The sequence below is a fragment of the Equus caballus genome, chromosome X (assembly GCF_041296265.1).
Source record: "Equus caballus isolate H_3958 breed thoroughbred chromosome X, TB-T2T, whole genome shotgun sequence".
Taxonomy (NCBI): Eukaryota; Metazoa; Chordata; class Mammalia; order Perissodactyla; family Equidae; genus Equus; species Equus caballus.
In genome coordinates this window covers 77,916,642-77,936,145 of record NC_091715.1, presented here as the reverse complement: position 1 = coordinate 77,936,145, position 19,504 = coordinate 77,916,642, and positions in this window count along the sequence as shown.

Sequence of the window (19,504 nt, the reverse complement as noted above, 5' to 3'; positions counted from 1 at the left end):
CAGTTCATAGTGTATATAATTAGCTATATACCAACGTCCATTTCCCCATTCTTCCTTACTAGCCCTTGGTTGGATAAAAGGAAACATCTCAAAGAAAGGAAAGTATCCAACATACCACAAGAGAGTAAGTCAAGGCAGTAATTAACAAATAGACTGTCTATAGAAGAAAACAGGGGAAAAGCTCTTTGACATTGATCTTGGCATCAATTTCTTGGACATGACACCAAAAACACAAGCAACAAAAGGCAAAATAAACACGTGGGACTACATCAAACAAAAAGATTCAGCACAGCAAAAGAATCCACAAAATGAAGAAGCAACCTATAGAATAGAAGAAAATAGTTGTAAACTATATATCAGGTAAGGGGTTTGTATCCAAAATATATAAGGAATTAATTCAGCTCAATGGTAAAAAAAGAAAAATAATAATAATCTGATTAAAAAATGGGCAGAGGACCTAATAGACATTTTGACAAAGAAGACATATAAATAGCAAAGCAGATACAAGAAAAGATGCCCAATATCACTAATCATCAGGGAAATGCAAATCAAAACCACAGTGACCTATGACCTCATACCTATTGGAATGGATATTATCAAAAAGACAGGAGTCAACAAGCATTTGCGAGGATGTGGAGAGAAGGGAAGCCTGTACACTGTTGATGGAAATGTAAATTGGTACAGCCACTGTGGAAAACAGCATGCAGGTTTCTCAAAAAATTAAAAATAGAACTACCATATGATCCAGTAATCCCACTTCTCGGTATTTATTTGAAGAAAACAAAAACACTAATTCAAAAAGATATATGCACCCCCATGTTCATTGCAACATTATTTGCAATAACCAAGATATGGAAACCACCTAAGTGTCCATCAATAGATGATTGGATAAGGGTGATGTAGTAAACACACACACACACACACACACACACACACACACACACACACACACACTGGAATATTATACAGCCATAAAAAGAAGAAAATCTTGTCATTTGCAACAACATCGATGGATCTTGAGGTCATTACCCTAAGTGAAAAGTCAGACAGGGAAAGACAAATACTATATGATCTCACTTATATGTGGAATTTAAAAAAGACAAATTCATAGAAACAGAGAGTAGAATAGTGATTGCCAGGGGCCTTAAACTTACACAATTTTATATGGCAATTATATCTCAAAAATATATATATAATGCTGGAAAAAATTTAAAAATAGGTTGTCTAGTGGAAACTAAAATATAATTTTTAATTCTTTTATAATAGTTAACAGAAATATTTTTCAGATTTTAACCCTCAAGTCAACTGGAGACGAGCAGGAATCTCCCACATATTTTCTGCCTAAACTTTGACGGTTACAGTCAAATATTTGAAGGCTGTTTGAAGGGTCTAGATAGGCATTTTATTCAAATGTAAAGTTCAATATAGTTCACATTGAATATTACTGGCAAGGTCAAGATGCCAGCAGTTTTGCTTTCTGGTAAGGCCTCTCGGCTTGTAGAAGGCCATCTTTTCATTGTGTTCTTACATGGCCTTTTCTCTGTGCAAGTGCAGAGAGAGAGAGGTGTCTGATGTCTCTTCCTCTTATAAGGACACCAGTCATGTTGGATTAGGGCTTCATCCTTAAGACCTCATTTAACCTTGATCACCTCCTTAAAGGCCCTATCTCCAAACACAGTCATGTTGGGGGTTAGGGCTTCAACATATGAATTTTGAGGAGATGCAATTTATTTCATAACAGAGTGTTTATTGAAAATACGTCTCCTTAGGCCCAACTCCAGATCTATTAAATGAAAATGTCAGGGAATTTTGGTGCAGGAATATGCTTTTTAATAAGCCCTCTATGTGATTCTAATGGGCATTTCAGTTTGAGGATCACTAATCTAGCGTGTTTTAAGTAAGCTTCCCAGTACCCTTATGCCCACCTAGCGACAACTTTCCCTTTTTGCCACACCAAGTGTGCTCAGTTTGTTGGATGGGCTTCTATTTTCGTTTTAGGCTGACTAGGGTTCTGTTTTAATGCAGACTGATGGTATGAGAATTAATGATACTGCCATTCAACAGCCTGTGGATTCCATCCATGTAACACGAAGATTCTTGCAGCCATGCTTCCACAAAACAGATTCAAAAACAAGTATGCTGTAATCCTTTAGGCACTGCTGGCCATCATTCTTGGGAATCAGACCTCTTAGCTTATCCAGAAGCATCCCTAAAATACTCACTTTTCCCTCCAGGACCCCTGTCGAGGTCTTAAAGTGCCTCACAGGTCAGGATGTGCAAGTACCGACAATTCCAGGAATTAAAATATAAATTACTGAACTTCTCTTTCATTCTGATATGAGTTCTCACTAGAGTTGTCACATTTTTATCATCTAAGTAGGAAGATACTACTAAAAAAGTATTTCTGTCTTGTAGCTCCTGGTTCTGAGTCCATCAGTCATACTTAATAGAGATAAAAACATCAGCTGGTGACAGAGGAATGAGTTAGCTGCCATTGAAGTGCATGCAAGTCTTCAATTCTTCACTTTGATCTTATTCTCCAGAATCTTAAAGTTCTCTTTCAGTTCAACTTCTTCCAGAAGGGCTTAAAGCTGAAGGTCCAACAGAGGAAAACAATCCAGGTAAGCAAACAGCTAGGTTTAGATTTCCCCCTTCAAATCAGTATAGCACCTCACTGCATCCTCTGGTGTTGTGAATGGAAAGAAACCTATGCTCTCCTATTCCTAATTCTAGCCACTGTCAGGGGTCAAGGGCTTGAAAGGCATTACTAATTTAATACACTCGTAGTAATAGCTAAAATATATTAAGCATTTACTATAATCCAGGCACATGTTAAACATTTTACATGCTTACATTTTTACATTTAAACTCCAGAAAACTTTCTTGAAGTGGTACATGCATTATAATGTCTTTAGCTGCTACAACGGAATACCCAAGTAAAGTTGACTTCAAAATAATTCAAATTTATTTTCACACATAACAAGAAGTCTAGAAGTGAGGAAGCTCCATATTTTATTAATTTGTCAGCTCAATTATGTCAGGGTTCCAGATTGATTTCTGTGATTTTTGTGGCGCTCACCGTATGGATACAAGATAAGTGCAAATGTTCCAAATGTCATGTCCTCACAAAAGAGCAATCAAAAGTAGGAAGGGAGGGACAGGGTATCTTTTCACATTTCTCACTTTTTATTTGGAAGAAAAATATTTCCGCAGAAGCCCCCAGCAGGCTTTTACTTACATATCAGACAGACATACGACACATGTCTATGACCTGGATACAAGAGTCACTTTTAAAATGTGGACTTGGCATTTTCAGTCTCTGTAACGGGAAGTAGACGCTCCTGAAAAAGAATCAGAGGAGTGGCTGTTGGAAAGATGAGGAGCAGAGTCTCCCACAGTTAGATATTATAGTGGGTTGAATGGTGGCCCAAAAAGATATGTTCATTTCCTAACCATCAGAATAATATTGAATGTGACATTATTTAGAAAAAGAGTCTTTTCAGATGTAATTAAGTGAAGGATCTCAAGGTGAGATCATCCTAGATGATCTGGGCAGGCTGTAAATCCAATAACAAGTATTCTTATAAGAAATAGAAGAGGAGAACAGACAGGCACAGAGGAAAAAGCCATGTGAATATAGAGGCAGAGATTGGAGTTATGTATCTAAGGAAGTAAATGAATACCTGGAGCAATCAGAAACTGGAAGAGCCAAAGAAAGATTCTCCTCTATTGCCTTCCAATGGAGCATGGTCCTGCTGACATCTTGATTTAGGATTTCTGGCCTCCAGAACTGTGAGAGAATACATTTCTATTGTTTTAAGCCACCAAGTTATTGGTAATTTGTTATGGCAGTCCTAGGAAACTAACACAGATATAATTATCCCCCTTTCATAGATGCAGTAACTGAAGTTTTGAGAGGTTAAATAACTTGTTTGAAATCCCATAGCTTGTCTGCAGAGAAAATATGACTAGAATCCAGGTTTTACTTACTCCAAAGTTGATGTATTTAACCACTATGCTATTCTGCCTCCCTTCTAAAATAATAATAATAATAATAATAATAATAAATACTTATGAGTACTTACTATATGCTGGATACTGTGCTTCACATGTAATGTGTGCATATACAATGTTTAGCAGGTAGTAGTTTTTCAATATGATTTAATTATTCTCTCCTCAAATGGTTCTTTATTGCCTTCAGTATATAGAGAAGCAAATCATGAAGGTCACCCAGGACATTTGACTTCTCAGAAAAATTTCTAATGAGATGATTTCATGTACCGGAGTCATAGAGTTAGTGGGGGTGCAGTGAGGGAGATGAATAAGTAATGTAGGACAAAAACTTTGCTTCTGTTAAACCATATCTTGCCAAAGTATTCGTTTTGGTAACATATATTATAGCCAAAATGGAACTTAGAGATTAACTAATCACCCACTTCACTGTATAAATGATGAAAGCAGAACTAGAGGAAGGTAAGAAATTGCCCCGAATCACACAGCAAGCTAGTTGTAGAGCTGAAGTTCCAAACTTGGTCTCCTGATTTCCTTATCCTTGTTATTTCCACTGTATCATGTTTCCTGTTATCTTTCTCATACCTATGCAAATTAGAACTTAAAACATTTTTTCAGGAAATATCTCCATAATGAATAAGTGAATCTATTAATCAAGAACAAAATAATAATTGAGTGGCTTCTATGTGTTTCATCTCATGTGGGAAATATGGGAGAAGTGTAATACATTCCTGGGTCCTGTCTTCATGGGATGTTTTGGTGAGTTTATAAGTGGTATGTTTATTTTTCAATTAATGCACTATAATTTACAGAAAATTTTAAAATATTGAACATTAACAAGAATTTGAGAGGTGGAAGCAGTAGTTTCCAGTTGGTTTACAAAGTACATGCTGCAGCTTCCACCTTTACATTAATCTCTAAAAATTCAAGAAAAATATATTTTAAAAATTAATTAAGGTGTGCCTATATTCAAATATAGAAAAGAGAAATCATAGAAGAAAAGAATTTATCAATAATTCCTGAGGGAAAAAAAACAGATAGGATTTAATCAAAGAGAGAACCCATAACCTCACAGCCTAGGATCCATGTAGGATCTAGTGGGAGAGTACTGACTTTTTAAAAAGATAGAATCAATGCAAAGGAAGCTTCACGTTTAGAGGTTGTTTACACTAAGACGAATGGTTAGTAAAAGACAAATGATTAGTAAGAGCAGAGCAGGAGAGAGCAACAAGGCTGGTTTATACCTGAGCATTCTTTCTCTAATTCCTTTATGATTCAGGAAGCTGAGACAAGGACAAGCATATCTATCTCCAGGAGAGAGGAGTGCTTGGGAGTGAGAAAGAGCACAGGGGCTCAGGTACCTGTCTATGCTAAGAAACAATGATATATATAGATTCCCAGAAGATCAATTGTGGTGGAACTATTCAATCTGCAGTATATTCCACCCATTCATCCCTCTCTTTAAAAGTATCTTCCCTGTGCCCCAAAGCAGACTGTACAATCAGAGTCAGCTGATTGTCTTGGAGTGAATCTCAACTATAAGGATGAGCTCACAATTTAAAAAAAAAACAGGTCATTTGAGAAATGCGAACACCACAAAAGAGTGACAACACATACTAGAGAAAACACAAGTAATAGAGCAGGCAGAATAGGACTACAAATAGGTATGATTATATAAATATAAAAGCAATAAGAGAAGGTATGGCATCCATGAAGAAAGAAAGAATAGTCATAAAAATTAAAATTAATATATGTAATTATGTAATTTTTGAGATGAAAATTCAATAGATGGATTGAATAGTGGAATAAAGCCACAGGAATAGAGAGTTAGTAACCTGGACAATTTGGCTAAGCAATTCTCAAATAATGCAGCACAAATGAATAAAGAGATGGAAGGTATTTTTAAAAGGTTAAATTAATAAATACATAGAATTAAGAAGTACCATCATTCACCTAATAGGACTTCTAAAAAGAGAGAAATACTTTATCTAATCTAATATAGAGAAGCTTGAATCAAACAGAGAATAGGCATTCTTTCAAATGCACATAGAACATTACTAAAAATAGATCACAAGGAGGTCTCACAAAATTTCAAGGAACCAAAATTATAAAGATCATGCTCTCTCATAAAGATGCAATAAAAACTGAAATCAACAAAACTCCCCAAATTTTAGAATCCTACGTTTGGAAAATAAATGTAGGTACCACTAAAAATTAATGGATTAAAGAAAAGGTAATGAAAGTTATGAGGTATTTAGAATGAAATTACAAAATACTGAGATAGTGTGGGAGTTAAGAAGGAAGAACAAATAATACACATTTTGAGCGAAGGATTGACAGTACTCATGAATAAGGTAAATATTGGTTATGAAAGAGAGGAATGAGTCAAATACGACTAAGGTCAGAAAGCTAGGTGTTTTAAAAATTGCTGGCGCCTTTGTTTTAACGAAACTGGAAGGAGGAAGCCTACATGAAGGAAACTAGATTCTGGCATAAAATACAGGATCTAATGTATAGACTTATGATACTTTGGAAGAAGTGATAGTTGATGGTATTTGAATTCATGATATCTCTTAGAGGAATAGTGTAGAGAAGAGCAAAAGTTTAAAGACTGAACCTTTAATGAATCCTCATATTTGGGTGATGGTAGGAAGAAGAAGTTTTTAGTTCTAAAAATGATTAGAGAAATAGAAAAGCCAAGATACTATATGTCATTAAAACCAAAAGAAGAAAAAGTTTCAAGGAGTATAAAATGACAAACAATGTCAAATGCAATCAAGTTTTTAAGAAATGGAACAGAGCAAAAGCCAGTGGATTTAGCAAGATGCTCACTGACAGCTCTCAAGAGAGCAACGAGTAGAATAATCATGGCAGATGCCATATGAAGGTGATTGAGTTAAATGTTTTAAGAACAAAATGAATACAGCAATTCTTGAGATGTTTATTCGTAAAGTTCATTTACTAGAGTCACTTCTCTTGGTGATAGACTCTATCATAGAAGGTAAGGTGTTCAATGAGCAAGTCAAGAAATATTCTCTATCTATCATTACTCCTTTCTACCTGTTTTTATCTTGTCAGTGTTCTAAACCTTGATCACCAAGAGTATGTATAGCTCATAAAATTTCAGGAAGATTTCTTCTATGAGTTTATGATAGTTACTCTTTTGGATCACAAAGCAGATAATTATGCTGTCTCTGATTATACATTTCTAATTATAAGTCAAACCTCTTTGGTAGCTACATTAATTCTGCTGGTTGGGCATGAAAATCTCTTTCAGTGGTAGAAAGCTAGTATGGCTTCTAATATGTTGCCTGAATATTAGAAGAATCTGACTCCCTTAGAACTGAATGAAGCAAGAGATGCCCAGGTAGTTCCAAAATTAGGAACCAGATACTTTTCTAAAGTCCATTTGTGATCCACAAGTACATGAAATTGTGTACATTTGCAATGAAAGATAGTAAAAAAAAAAAAAAAACTAAGACAATGTGGTTCCAATGCTAGTAATAAACAAAATGGAAAAACATAAGAAACTTGAAAATAAGTATTTTATTAATGCTCTATTGACATATAAATGCTGGTTGCTTTAAAAAGAAAAGTTGGTTATTATAGAAGAATAAGAAAATCTGGAAATATTTTTTCAGATTCTGAAGTATCTTCTGAGTACTTACAAGAGTTTTGGAAGTTGATAGTGCTGGTCTTTTATTGTTGTTAATTTCAGTTCAAAAGTCAATGCTTTCTTTTTCCTTGTGATGAGAGTATAATTTTAAATCTTATTGCTGTTTATAATCACAATTAGAGTTCTTTCTAAATCATAAATAATACTAGTTGTATTTATCATATACATACCATTTGTCAAGCACTGTGCTAGGCGTTTTTATATAATTGTCTTCTTTAAGTCTCACGATGATCCCATGAGGGGAGTCTTAGTCACAAATTTTGCGTATAAGGAAACTGAAGCTCAGAGAGAGGATAAGCAACTTATCCAAGGGTACTCAATAATAAAGAGCACAGCTGGGAGTTATAACCTAAACCATTTGACTCCAAAGCCTGTGTTCCATCCTCCACACTAAATTATCTCGCAAATAGAATGAAAATAAGAAGAGAGACAATTTTAGAGTGAAGGGAAAGTATTTAAATAATTTATCTACTTATGCAATAGTTACAAATTGCCCAAGATAGACTAACTGAGCAAAAGACCAAGGGATGTGTGTGTGTAGTTGTGTAATTAATCTTTTTGAAATAGGAGATCCTTAGTCAGATCTTTCCAAAGTTGGTTCAAGTTGGCTCAAGGGTGTAGGGATGAGGGTGAGGTGGGATATAAGAGAGAAAGCAATGTGTAACTCTTCATAACTCGATGAGGACCAATTCACTGTTGCTTTTAATTTAAACACAATATCTTTCAGAAAAAATAACTTTGATGGGGTTCAGGGCAGGTCGCCCCAAGATGCGCCACTCTGGTATTCAGACTATTTCGAGTTGAAGACAATAGAGGCTCAGACTCAGCAAGAACATTCGACCTTTTCCCCCTAACTGCCTAAAAGAAAAAAAATAATAATAAAGGCCTGTACCCAGGACAGGTCATCACCATAGATAACTTTGGATTCGGGTAGACTGGGAAGATCCTTGCTAAGCCCACTCTTATCAAAGTTCTATGTACCAAACATTTCCTTTTCCATTTCCATGTGGGTTGCCTTCCTCCACTTTGAAGACCCAAACCACTACCCCAAACGTCCTCCTTGTCTATAGCTAGAGATACTTAAACAGGTAGCCTCGGCCAGTTGGTTGAGTTGCTCAGTTTGCCTGAGCCTCTCCCATGTACACATGTTATAAAACTTTGTTTAATTTTCTCCTGTTATTCTGTCTCATGTGAATTTAATTCATTGTCTGGCCAGAAGGACCCAGAGAGGGTAGAGGAAATGTCTTCCTCCCCTACAACTTTATACTTACTGATGGTGATGATGACAGTGGCATTATGTTCCTGTCATCATTCAAGCTGCTCTTAACTCAGTATGGGGCCTAACTATAGCATTTTCTAGTTGGTTGATACCTTTCTCAAGGAACTCAGTGCCCCCAGCAGCCATTTTTTATTTAATATCATAAGATTAATGGGAAACAAGGGAGGAGGTGCAAATAGAATTATGCACATTTTACAGATGTAGAACTTGAAATACAAGATTACAAGCTGTTCAGGGTCATAGTGCACATGGTTTGCAGAGCCAACAATAAACTAAGTCAGTAGCTGAATTTTTTTTCTTTTTTGGTTAGAAAGAAAAAGAATGCAGTGTGAGTTTGATAGGAACTCCTTTGATGTGCTTTCTAATGAAGAAAATAATGACAATGAACAAACATTACTCATAATCATTCTACTTCCTTTCAGTGATTTTTTCCTCCTATAAGACAACTGACGGGGACAGGGATCATTTGTAAGTCTATATTCAAATAATCTAGTATAGTATATTGTACCTTATAGATGTTCAGTACACTTTATGCATTGGTACTACCTGTGTGTCAATGACTGACAGCAGTGGCTAATATTGAAAGACATCATTCATTCATTAATTCACCAAATCGACAAGATTGAGTTTCAACTATGTATCTAGTACTATATGAGAAATTGATGAAGAGATAGAAGTATGAGATTATGGTCTCTGCTCTCAACAGCTTCCTTCCAATCGAGTGAAGGGAAAATAGAACATACTACATCTATCCATTCGTTAATCTGTTAGACATTACTAGAAAAGAAATTCCTAGTAACACGACACAAGTTATAAACAGAACAGTAGGATATTATGGAGTTCAAAAGTATGTATATTCAGCGGTGTTAATGCACAAAGGTGCTTATCTGAATAAAATTAACTAAAGATGACAATCACCCCTCCCATATCTCATCCCACAGATGGTTCTGAGATTTGTGATTATTTTCTCTGTTTTAGGGATAGGCTGTTGATGTCTGCTAAGTGATAAAAATTCTTTGTACTTACATATTTTACAGTTTTCAAAGCAATCTCACATCCATTATTTAACTTGATCCTCACACTGATGCTATAAAATAGGTAGAACAGATATCACAGTGCACTGAAGGCCCTGGGGCACCGCAACAAGCTCACAGGGGTGCCATGGGATGATTTTAATTTTCAAGGGAAACAGTGATATTCAACACTGAGGTAGTTCACAGTGTCAACATTCAATATAAATACATTCGTTTTGATAACATCTTATCATTAGAAGCTGGGTTTATGGCAGTTGTGATAAAAAAGCAAATACTGTATGAAATTCAATATGGAATAGTTAATGAGAGTGGTGGTGTGCAATCTAGCTGCAGGTTTTCAGAAGTTGTGCAGTGTCCGATAGGCACCCTCATCCCATTAGTAAGTAATTCTGGTTATATAAGAATAAAATAAAAGTATTGTTTTTTCTTTCCATTTATGCATATTGTTTTTTCAAACAGCTAACTGAGTTGTTTGGGCATATATACTTATCAAGTTGTTTGATTCTAATTACCTGATAAACAAGAGTGTTAGGTGTTTCTTTGGGCCTAAGGGTATCATAAAAAAATTACTGAAACACTAAGGTGACATGAACTCACAAAGTTTGGGAAACTCTCCATTATCAAGATTATCAAAGGCATAAAAAATAGAGACTCAGAGTGTAAGGGACTTTTCTCAAGATCAGAGATGGTACTAGGACCTTCCTATGACTTTATCAAAGTGGAGCACAGGGTGCTGGATAGTGAGCTGAGTTTCAACAACAGACAAGGTAAATTGAAATAGACAAATTTGTTACTCATGGGTCCTGGAGGAAGTACACAGCACACCTCAATGGGCCATATGGGAAAGATCAATGCAGACTGCAGACAGGTAAAAAGGCACAGCCTGGTACACAGGCCTGTATTAGGGTCCACAGGTGGAGTGTTTTGGGGTTCCTGGGATAGGGTCAGATTGGAGATTTTGGTAAGTCCCACCGGGGTCTTATCTAAGGGTCACATAAGGGATACAGGTACTGGGAGACACGGGAGACTGTTGATCACAAGGGCTGTTGGGGAAGTCATATCAGGGACTTACATGTACTTGTGACTCTGTTGGCTGCTATCTAGGGCATGTGCTTGCATTACGGGGCTGCTGTTGGTTTAAGGTCCCTGTAGGCTGCTTGGCCAAATAAAATGGATGTTGAGGCAGCAATACCATGAAATAGCTTAACTAAACTCTCTACAGACCTCATATTGTGATTCCACTCTAATATTCTTGCCTCTATACTACCCTGTCTCCTCTTGATCTATGCATGACAGTGTCTTGCTTTTATTCTATTGTCTGCTGTTCACTGAGATGTCAGATGTCTGCTTTTGCAGTTTTCATAGACTAATAAAGACAGAAACGTTCCATAAATGATGCATCGATGAGAAATAGATGTATTGTATGTGCATTTGTACTGTTTTGTTCAGTGTTTTTAAACAATCTAGAATAAGTAATAGAATAAATGCAAGATACAAAAGTTCAATATGCTTCTTATATTTTAATGACAAAACTTGAGGACAGTTTCAGGTGTGGTGGTAAGAGTACAAATAATGCTAGAAGCAGTTGCACATAGGCTTCAAGAACTCGATGATATAGTATCATCAATGTTTAAAAAAACATTGAATTAAATAATATGACAGCAGCAAAGAGATAGTCAATGGAATGTGTTTTGCTTCTTTGCAAGGATGTCTTTGTCTTCACTGAAGAGGCAGGGTGGTGAATCTCCCTGTGAGTCTCTCTACAGAATGAACACACACACAAAAAATCCAGTGGATTGTTTTTTGGAACCATATTAATGAAACGCTAAATCAAGTGAGCTCTTTATTATTGTTTAGATCAAATTAATATATTGACTGGAGTTTTCTCTTTTCAACTGACTTTTGGCTTCTGTAGGTACAGACTCTATAGTTTGATTGAGATTATCATTATATTTCAATAAAATGTGTTCCTTGAGATAGAGGTATTTTAACAAATTGCTATCTAAAATGTAATTCAAAAGAGTTGACCAATCACTTTATGGGCAAAACATGACATAAAAGAAAAAAGTAATATAATAGAAAACTAATGTTAGCTGTTTTAACTTGAACTTTCACAGGTTTGTTCATTGCATTTTCATTTTTAAAAAATCCATCGAAGCATCAGTTTAGTTGATATATACACTTGTCCCTCAGGTAGGCTTTTTTCTGATCTCTACTCTGACCCATACTGAACCAAACAAAACTCCAAGTAATCTGAAGAGGCATTACAAAATGAGTTTCAAAGACTCCCTCTTGATTCATTTAGATTCCACCAGTCTATAATTGACAGTTGACTAACATAATGTGGATAGTGATATTGCAATTGTAGCTACATAAATGAATTTTTAATAATAGTGGTCAGTAACACCCCTGAGATGTTTAATTTCAATCTTGCACAAATCCATGGCCATAATCTTCTTCCACTGAGTGAAAAATTCTATGTTAGTGCAGTAGACTAGTTTCACTGTGTTTTTCTCCCCATAGCCCAAGCTACCATGACTGGTGATTGGCAAAGCCTGTGAGTATTCCCTTTTATGTAACTTTCATGGCTGCGCAAATACACTGTATCTTAGAACTTTCTGAATGTTTAAGTACAAAGTTTTATAGCTAAGGCACTACCAGGCCATGAAAACAAGCTCCACAGCAATTTGGCAACACAGTTGTTACAAGCAGAGGAAATTCTCAATGAAATGGGTACTAATTGATAGAATATATTTAACATGGTGCTTTTAAAAGTGTAAAATTCTTCACATGGATTGATTGGTCATTTGACTAATTCCTTCAGATGTTGTGTGGGAGATTTAAGCACATTAAGAATTTTAAAAGGCAAAATATGCAAAGTGAAACTTAGAATTCTTCATTGCGATTTTCTTTCTATTTAGGTTATTTTTCTCCCCCTGCGTTGTAATAGATCTTTGGAAAAGCAAAAGGAAAGCATGATTCAACATAAACAATTTTTAGTTCACATAGAACTTTTCAGGAAGGATTAATGGGACAAAGTGAGGCTAAACCACATTGGCTTTTGTCAGTTGCTGCTGCCATAAACAGTACTGGTCAAAATGAAAAGGAGATCTTATTTTGTTGTGTAAAATATAATTTAGATGCTAAATACTAAACTTTTGCATTCTTGACAAAACACTTAGATTTAGCTCTTCTTTGAGGACAAACAGACTTCAGAAAGGCAAGACTGATTTTAATGGTCAACTTTAGAAGTAATTCACCAAAAATGGAATCTAGGTCTAGGAAAGAAGCAATAGACTTATTATTCTTTTAATTTCATGAATGTAGTGACCAAAACTCAACTTTCCTTGTAAAACCAATATTATGCATAAAATTAACAATTGTGAATGAAATCAATGACAGTAATGTCTGGCAAATCATTATGAGTTTTGTAATGTAATCATGTCATGTAATCAGTCATGTAATGGTGAGTTACATTAAAAATATGGCTAGGTCAGTACATTTAACTGTTTCTTCTGATGTTCCTGATTATGACGCTGAAATTTAAACATTTAGAAGTATATTGCTTCTAAAGAAAATAAAAGTTTCACAGGGTAGCTCTCCTGTCTAAGCACCAATTGATATCAGTTTATTTTCACACAAATGGGAAATGTACTAAGTTCCCAAATTACGATCCACATAACAGAAGTTATCTTCAGCCTTAAAAGTAAATATTGTGAGAACCTAAGCATGGCTGTGTTGGGTCACAATTTTGGTCTTTCCATCTATTGTTTTTTCTTTGTCAGAGGCACCAAAGATCTTTTGTGTGAGAATACTGTTCTGTGTTACTTTCTGTGATGTCATACTCCAAAGATTAGGAATGTCCCTCAAACATCTTTAAAGTCTTTCAGAAAATCCCTTATGATCTAGCATCCATTAGTTTATCTAAGCTTTTCCTGAAACTCCTTAAACTTTCTACGGATTTAATAGAATCCTAGTGACTGAAGAGAGCTTAGACTTCATTCAACATTACTTCCTCATTTAATAGAAAAGAACTTAAGCCCCAGAAAGCAGAAATGATTTGCTTAAGGACATACAACAAAGTAATGAAATTAAGAACCCCAGGCCAGGTTTTCTGACAGATAACTCCTTATATTTCTTTCTTATTATCATATACTTTATATTTTATGCTTGTACCACCTTTTAGCATCAATAAGTCCCATATGAGTCAGGGGCCTAAAACATATAATTCATTTTTTTAAACATATGCATTTGTTTTCATATCTTTTTTTAAAGAACTGTAATTTTTTAGGTCACTAATTTTAGAGACTTTGATTCAGAGATTTAGATAATTAAATAAATCGGTTGTGAGCCTTTTATTTTTGCTATGAAGTTTTTCTTCCTATTTTGGCCACTCTGGTGCTATAAAAACACTATTGAAATTTTATATAAAGGGCAGTAAAACAAATGTCAAAATATTGTTGATGATTATTCAATAGGGAAACTAGCTCTACCCATGGAAAAGTTTCACTGAATATTTCAGATAGAAAACTTCTCTTGTACTGAGGGAGAGTGCACTAGAAAATTCTTCCTTTTTAATTGGCTGTCCTTTTAGCTAAAGTCCTATACTATAGTTCTCTGTGAAGAATATGTGGATGATGTTGGGGTGGGAAAATGACATTTTTATGTGTTTGAAGTACTTGACTTTTTTTTCACAGATCCAAACAAATGAGAAATAGTAAAAGAGGGTGAAAACATTTTTTGAATCCTTGACACTTCACGAAACCACAGATTTTGAGAGTTTGTAGGGGACTTATATCACGATTATCTAGTTCAACCTGAGATCTAGGTTCTTTCTATCTTTATAATTCTATTGCAAATTTGATATCAAATCCAGAAAAGAACTAGGAAATCTTGACTTTGTCATCTCTTGCACAGTTTGGTAGTTAAAATTTAAAATTAAAAAAAACAATACTTTCTAAGAAGGCAATAAAAATTATAAAAGTCTTTAAGTTTTTATTAAAGAGACATGACCTAATTTTTTTAAGTGCCTTATACTGGGGAAATGCTGAGAATTTTGTTTTTATTCTATAATCTTCATCTTGAAACTAAGTAATATGAAATAGGTCGTACATGCTGTATCATCTATCTCCTGTGGAGCAGTTACTTTTTCAGGATTTTGGTGAAGTGGCTCATCTTCCAGAGTTTCCAATGCATCAAAAGTTCATCACCACTCTCTTCCTTATTTTTCTGTTTCCTCAGGTTCAGTATTTATATATGATCTTGTATCAAAACAGTCCTCTTTCAACCTAGAAAAAGCAGAACGTAAAAGAATTGTTCAGCTTTTTAAAATCTCACTGAAGCTTCCAGCTCACTTGTGTGGTAGGCTTAGTATGGATCTTTTACTTAAAAGTAACTCCTGTGTGGATTTTTATTATTATTATTATTTATTGAGGTAACATTGATTGATAACATCTCATAAATTTCAGGTATGCATAATTATATTTTGACTTCTGTATAGACTACATTATGTTCACCATCAAAATCTAGTTTCTATCTGTCACCATCTATATGTGCTCCTTTACTCCTTTTGCCCTCTCCCCCCGTTCCCTTCTAGTAACCACCAATCTGTTCTCCATATCTGTGTGTTTGTTTGTTTGTTATTTTTGTGTAGATATTTTTTAAGACTTACTTTTGGAAGTTTACTTATTGGAACTCTATGTGGAATGACAGAAACTGCAGGATCTTTTAGATTTTACTCAAAATTTTGAATCATCCATTTTTTAAATTCTTGAACAGATTTCTTTAGTGTAGTGATTTAAAGTACATATTTTGAAAAAAATTTGATTATTGGACATGAAAAACATTATCACAAAACAATGCAATTGTAATCTTTAACTTCTTTTCCCTCCTTCCTCCCTTTAATTTAATTGATTGATTTGTTCCTGAGTTATCTGCTATAATTACCTCCCTTCCCTCTGCCTGTCCCAATTCCTCCCATCTTGGCTAAGGCGAAGCCAAATATATTTATTTCATAGAATAAAAAAGATTTAGCAGATTCCTTTGTATGGACAAGGAAGAAAGATTTATTAAGCAGGACGCAAGATAATTCTTGAGGTGATTCTCATATAAGTAATTTGAACTTTTCTCCTTTCAATTTACTGAGGCCTCATTCGATTGCTGAACTTCTGGAGGTATCATCATAGCATGTACTGGACACATACTATATGCAAGACACATTATACTACATCCTGGAAATACAGAGATCTAAAGCCTGATCCCTGTTCTAAAGTAGCTTATAGTCAGGACACACAAATATGGCAACCTAAATAATTACCTAAGATGATTGTATATCCATATTAGCTTTTTTAAAAAGGAACTTACGTCCTCTGTATATGTTATTTATAAATATTAATTAGATATATTTTTACTTAAAGTATTTTATGCACAATAAAACATGTATAAAAATACAAGTCACAAATAATATTTACAAATAAATATGAATAAAACATTTAGTATTTTCTTTTCATACCCAACGTATTTTTTCTTTCATGTGCCCTGCTTAGAAGAACATTGTTTTGGGGCAGTGGTTTATAAGACATGAAGAAGGCAGATTTTTAAGAGGATTTAAAGAAACTACAGTTCTTTCCCCTTTCCCAGATTATTTACACATATGTTTTTACTTGAATTATATATACACATATTATATATATTTGTCCCAGACACAAGCTCATTCAATTTCCTTCATTTTACAGGTAAAAAAGCAAATTCCAGATCAACAGAGTGCCTTATAAAGGTCCCACAGTGAGTTAATAATAGCATTCATATAATTATTTAGTTAATTATTAGGAAGCACTTTCACTTTTTTTTATCTCATTTGCCTCTAATCATACTCTTTAGCGTTTAGTATTATTAATCTTACTTTAGAGGAAACTATGGTGGGAAGACTTAAAAGCCACTAAGCCAAAGTGAGTTTAACTTGTTAAAACCACATCTGTTGCTTCCAAAGCTCATTCACTTTCCACTATATCAAAGCTGTCAATGCCATTCAAGCCCACTCCTACTCAAAACCTTACTCGGTCTCTACAGAAACTAGAAGCCAGTACTTCTTGCTCATAGTCCAGTGCTCTTTTCTAATATCCCACCCTACCTACCTCAGTTAGGTTTTATTGAGATAATAAAAGTGAAGCTTCATACGTACGTGAATGAAGAAGCCAGCTTTTGTTCTCCACAGGTCAGAGCAACATGATGATCACAGAAATCAGGACATCAAGAGATTGACATGTGCTACTTTACCTAACTGTATTAACTCTGCCAGCCTGGGAGCAACAAAAGCTCATGTGCCAGAAAAGAGAAGTGAGACTAGCATTACCATGGTGACCCAAGGCTGCATCTTTGGTCACTGCTGAGTCTACAACACCAAAGGGGACAGAAACGGTAGCCAGGTAGGCTGAGTCAGAAGGGGCCAAGAACATTTCACTCAAGAAACCCATAAGCTGTTATTCTCCTTGAGTAAAGCTCTGGCAGCAGGATTGTCAGGCTAGGGGTGAGTAACGTGAGGGAGGAGGAGGGGTCCCTATGCTTTGAAGTTAATTATCGTTTTCATATGGAAGACAATAGATGCCGGCATAAAAATGTTTCAGCATCATAATGCTACTAATTTGCAATTAACTTTAAATACCTAACATATCCCATTAAACCTGGTGAGGGTATTATTTCTATTATGTACACTTTCACTTCTTTCTCCATTTATATGTCTATTGTTGTAGCTTCTTTAATGTTGACTTTATAACTTTTCAGGACCTTCTCTTCCAAGGCACATTTTTCCCATTGCCCTTTATATATCCCTCCTCCCTCCACCCCATTCTATCTATAATAAGGGAATGGAGACTTTTAAATATATATATAATGCACTTTTAACGGCCCCCAGTAGTTGAGGATGTGCCAAGACCTTCTATGTTCCAAAGGGGAAGATCTCAGTCAGCACGCAGATTCAGGCTGATTAGAAGTCAGACTCTCAGGCATCATCTTTTAAAGTATGAAAATATATAGAGTCTTGTGAGACCACAAGCATGTCTTGCTGGCCACCAGAGCCAGGCAATCTGGAGGTGTCCCCTGGGCAGCAGTTTTAAAAATCAGGGCTTCAGACAAGTGTATAACCTCCCTTATGGGAGATATCAGTGAGTTGTAGTGAATCAGAAGGAGAGTGCAAAAATGGCATCCACCAGCCTATGTTCCCTGAGAGGATCTCAGTTGCCTCTAGATATGTGCCAAACCTGAAGCCTGCCTTTAACACCAAAGTCCCAGGACAAGCAAGTAGGCCTCTTTCACAGTGTGCTGTCTGTGCAGTGCCCTGGGGATGGTAGCCTGCCAAAAACTTTCTCTCCAATTATTATAGTCCCATGGGACCCAGAAACACAAGCCTCCCTAGCCTCCAGAGCCAACAATCAAGGTGTGTCCCCTTGGTGGCAGCCACAAAAACTGGGCACCAGATTTAAAGACCAGGGCACTAGACACGTGTAAAAACTCCCCTCCAGGAGAACTGGCTCTCTGGATTGCAGCAGAGAGTGTGTGTGGAGATGACACCTACTGGCTCGAAGGAAGCAGAGGAAGATTGTATAGATGGCACACATGAGAGGGGAGCCTGCATTAAAAATTAAAAAAAAGATGTCACCCACGAACTGGAGCAAGGCAGATGAAGAGCATGAAGATGGTAACTGCCAGCCAGCAGGCCACTAGATATGTGTTAAATTAGATGCTTGCCCTCAGGCCTATGCTTCAAGATTAGCAAATAAGCCTCTTTCACATAAAGTCTGGGCACTTCTCAATCAGCTGCCTCTGCTCTGAGCCTTGGGATGGGTAAGTCCGTACACAAGCCCTTTAAGAGCCATTTCTGAGTTTGCTATAGCTTTAGTGGATCTCATGGATGCGAATCTTCTTGGTTTTCAAAGCTAGATGTTTTGAGTGCTCATCTCTCAGGTGCAGGTCTTAAAAATTAGGGTGCCCAGTGTGGGGCTCAAACTCTTTGCTTCTCAGGGAGAAGGTCTGGGTTTTGAGTTCCCTCCCAATTTTGGGTTGCCACAAGGGAGATGGGATTCATGGCAAGATCATGTCCCAGCCTCTCCTATCTACTTTGATATAGGCCTTCTTTTGTTTGCTCGATGTGTAGTTGTCTCTCAGTGTTTAGGTTTTTTTCCAGAGGAAGTAGTTCCACATGTAGCTGCAGATTTCAAGTGTTTCCTTGGGAGGAAGTGAGTTCAGAATAGTCCTATGTTGCCATCTTGAACTGGAACTATAATATGCTTTGAAAGTATTTTCTTTCTATTATGACATTCCCTTGAGCTTTTATTTTTATGTCATATGTAGAACTTGAACTCTCTACATATTTTTTATATATGCTGTTTCTTACTGCAGCATACATTTCATGGTTATTAGAATAGCATACTTTATTAAACCATGAAGTATGCTCTGCCCCTTCTAATATGCAACCACAAATGTGCTACTAACATCATTCTTAATGTAATT